Source organism: Vidua chalybeata, chromosome 3, assembly GCF_026979565.1.
Source record: "Vidua chalybeata isolate OUT-0048 chromosome 3, bVidCha1 merged haplotype, whole genome shotgun sequence".
Classification (NCBI taxonomy): Eukaryota; Metazoa; Chordata; class Aves; order Passeriformes; family Viduidae; genus Vidua; species Vidua chalybeata.
The window spans coordinates 112,480,466-112,484,918 of NC_071532.1; positions in this window are offsets into that span (position 1 = coordinate 112,480,466).

A 4,453-nucleotide genomic window follows, 5' to 3' on the forward strand; every position below is an offset into this window, starting at 1 on the left:
CCCCTGATTTTTCCCCGTTTTTTTCCCATTTTTCCCATTTTTTCCCGTTTCCCCTGATTTTTCCCATTTTTTCCCCATTTCCCCCTGATTTTTCCCATTCTTTCCCCTTTTTCCCCTGATTTTTCCCCATTCTTTCCCATTTCCCCCTGATTTTTCCCATTTTTTCCCCATTTCCCCCTGATTTTTCCCATTTTTTTTCCCATTTTCCCCTGATTTTTCCCATTTTTTTCCCCATTTTCCCCTGATTTTTCCCCGTTTTCCCCTGATTTTTCCCCGTTTTCCCTCCCCCCCAGGCCCCTGGAGTCGCTGCCGTGTCCCTTCGGCCCCTCCGGAAAAGCTCCCAGGAAATCCCGGGAATCCTCGGGGGAGCAGCTGATCATCGTGAGCCCAAGGGGATCCCGGAATTCCCGGGGACGGGAAACTCGGGAATGCCCTGGGAGGGAAATTTGGGAATTCCAGAACCTTCCCTGGAAACTCGGGAATGCCCTGGGAGGGAAATTTGGGAATTCCAGAACCTTCCCTGGAAATTTGGGGATTCCCTGGGAGGGAAACTCGGGAATTCCCTGGGGTGGGAATTCGGGAATTCCGGAACCTTCCCTGAGAATTTGGGAATACTCTGGGATGGAAACTGAGGAATTCCAGAACCTTCCCTGGGAGGGGAATTTGGGAATTCCCTGGGATGGAAACTCGGGAATTCCGGAACCTTCCCTGGGAGGGAAACTCGGGAATTCCCTGGGATGGGAATTTGGGAATGCCCCGGGAGGGAAATTTGGGAATTCCGGAACCTTCCCTGAGAATTTGGGAATTCTCTGGGAGTGGAAATTTGGGAATTCCCTGGGAGGGAAACTCGGGAATTCCCTGGGGTGGGAATTCGGGAATGCCCTGGGAGGGAAACTCGGAAATTCTCTGGGAGGGAAATTTGGGAATTCCGGAACCTTCCCGGGGAATTCAGGAATTGTGGAAATTTGGGAATTCTGTTCCCTGGAAATTTAGGAATTCTCTGGGATGGAAATTTGGGAATTCCCTGGGTTGGAAATTTGGGAATTCCAGAACCTTCCCTGGGAAATTTGGGAATTCCCGAACCTTCCATGGGATGGAAATTTGGGAATTTTCTGGGATGGAAATTTGGGAATTCCGGAACCTTCCATGGGAGGGGAATTTGGGAATTCTCTGGGAATGTTTCCTTGGATGGGAAAATTGGGAATTCCGGGAATTCCAGAAGTTTCCATGGGAGGGGAAATCCGGGAATTCCCTGGGAACCTTCGCTGTGACGGAAATCTGGGAATTCTGGGAATTCCAGAATCTTCCCTGGAAATTTGGGAATTCCAGAACCTTCCATGGGAGGGGATTTTGGGAATTTTCCCTGGGAATGTTCCTTGGGAATTTGGGAATTCCTTCGGGGGGGGGGGAATCCCAGGATTCCAGAAACTTCCATGGGATGGAAACCTGGGAATTCCGGAACCTTCCAAGGGAGAGGAAAATCCAGGAATTCCCTGGGAATGTTCCTTGGCAATTTGGGAATTCCCTGGGATGGGAATCCTGGAATTCTGGAAACTTCCCTGGGATGGGAAATTCCCAGTTAAATTCTGGACATTCCCAGTGTTCGTTCCCAGAATTCCCCATGTCTATTCCCAGAATTCCTGCGGTTTATTCCCGGATTTCTTGGGGTTTATTCCCGGAATTCCTCAGGTTTATTCCCAGAATTCCTGGGGTTTATTTTCGGAATTCCCAGTGTTCATTCCCAGAATTCCCAGTGTTTATTTCCAGAATTCCCGGTGTTCATTCCCTCATTCCCTCATTCCCGGAATTCCCGGAATTCCCGTGTTCCCGCAGGACGCGGGGCAGCGGCAGCTGGGCCCCCGGCAGTGCGGCTCCTGCGGGACGCTGCTCCCTTTCCCTGTTCCCTGTGTTTATTCCCGGAATTCCCACATTCCCACATTCCTGGAATTCCTGGTGTTCATTTCCAGAATTCCCACATTCCCACATTCCCAGAATTCCCGTTTTTCCGTAGGACACGGTTCAAAAGCTCCTGGGCCCGCGGCAGTGCAGCTCCTGCGGGATGCTGCTCCCTTTCCCCGTTCCCTGTGCTCATTCCCGACATTCCCGGTGTTCATTCCCACAATTCCCAGAATTCCCGGTGTTCATTCCCCAGTATTCCCACATTCCCGGAATTCCCAGAATTCCCGTTTTTCCGCAGGACGCGGGGCAGCGGCAGCTGGGCGCGCGGCAGTGCGGCTCCTGCGGGACGCCGCTGCCTTTCCCCGTTCCCTGTGCTCATTCCCGGTGTTCATTCCCACAATTCCCGACATTCCCGGTGTTCATTCCCACAATTCCCGGCATTCCCAGAATTCCCGTGTTTTCCCTGCTGTCAGGACGCGGGGCAGCGGCAGCTGGGCCTGCGGCAGTGCGGCTCCTGCGGGACGCTCCTGCCTTTCCCTATTCCCTGTGCTCATTCCCAACATTCCCGGTGTTCATTCCCCAATACTCCCACATTCCCGGAATTCCCGGCATTCCCAGAATTCCCGTGTTTTCCCTGCTGTCAGGACGCGGGGCAGCGGCATCTGGGCCTGCGGCAGTGCGGCTCCTGCCTTTCCCTATTCCCCGTGTTTATTCCCAGAATTCCCGGTGTTCATTCCCCAATGTTTCCACATTCCTGGTGTTCATTCACGGAATTCCCATGTTGCCAGAACTCCCGGAATTCCCGTTTTTCCGCAGGACGCGGGGCAGCGGCAGCTGGGCCCGCGGCAGTGCGGCTCCTGCGGGACGCTCCTGCCTTTCCCTATTCCCTGTGCTCATTCCCAACATTCCCGGTGTTCATTCCCCAATACTCCCACATTCCCGGAATTCCCGGCATTCCCAGAATTCCCGTGTTTTCCCTGCTGTCAGGACGCGGGGCAGTGGCAGCTGGGCCTGCGGCAGTGCGGCTCCTGCGGGACGCCACTCCCTTTCCCCGTTCCCTGTGCTCATTCCCGGTGTTCATTCCCGGAATTCCCGGAATTCCCGGAATTCCCGTTTTTCCGCAGGACGCGGGGCAGCGGCAGCTGGGCCCGCGGCAGTGCGGCTCCTGCGGGATGCTCTTCGCTCCCGGCGTTCCCGAGGATCGGCTGCAGCACCTGCGGCACCACCGGAGGCTGCGGCAGGCGCTCACCCACACGGTGAGAGCGGGAAGGACGGCGGCGGCGGCGGCGGGAATGACAGCGGGAATGACGGGAATGACGGGAATGACGGGAATGACGGGAATAACGGCGGCGGGAATGGCAGCGGGAATGACAGCGGGAATGGCAGCGGGAATGACGGGAATGACGGCAGCGGGAATGGCAGCGGGAATGACGGGAATGACGGCGGGAATAACGGCGGCGGGAATGACGGGAATGGCGGCGGCGGGAATGGCAGCAGGAATGACGGCGGGAATGACGGGAATGGCAGCGGGAATAACGGGAATGACAATGGGAATGACAGCGGGAATGACAGCAGGAATGACGGGAATGGCAGCGGGAATAACGGGAATGACAATGGGAATGACGGCGGGAATGACAGCAGGAATGACGACAGCGGGAATGACGGCGGGAATGACAGTGGGAATGACAGTGGGAATGGCAGCGGGAATGACAGCGGGAATAACGGCAGGAATGGCGGCGGGAATGACAACGGGAATAACGGGAATGACAGCGGGAATGATGGGAATGATAGCGGGAATAACAGTGGGAACAACGGGAATGACAGTGGGAATAACAGCAGGAATGACGGCGGGAATAACGGTGGCCACGGCAGGAATAACGGGAATGACAGCGGGAATAACGGCAGGAATGACAGCGGGAATGGCGGGAATAACGGGAATGGCAGCGGGAATGACAGCAGGAATAACGGGAATGACAGCGGGAATGGCGGGAATAACAGGAATGGCAGCGGGAATGACAGCAGGAATGACAACAGCGGGAACAGCAACAGCGGGAATGGGGAAAAACGGGAATGACAGCGGGAATGACAGCAGGAATAACGGCGGGAATGACAGCGGGAATAACGGGAATGACAGCGGGAATGACAGCGGGAATAACGGGAATGACAGCGGGAATGACGGGAATGACAGCGGGAATAATGGCGGGAATGACAGCGGGAATGACAACAACGGGACTGGCAACAGCGGGAATGACAGCGGGAATGACGGGAACAATGGGAACGGGAATGACAGCGGGAATAGCAGCGGGAATGACGACAGCGGGAACGGCAACAGCGGGAATGACAGTGGGAATGACAGCGGGAATAACAGGAACAATGGGAACGGGAATAACGACAGGAATGACAGTGGGAATGACGACAGCAGGAATAACGGGAATGACGGAATGACAGAGGGAATGACAGGAATGGCAGCGGGAATAACAACAGTGGGAATGACAGTGGGAATAATGGGAGTGACAGGAATGACAATGGGAATAACGGGAATGGCAGCGGGAAT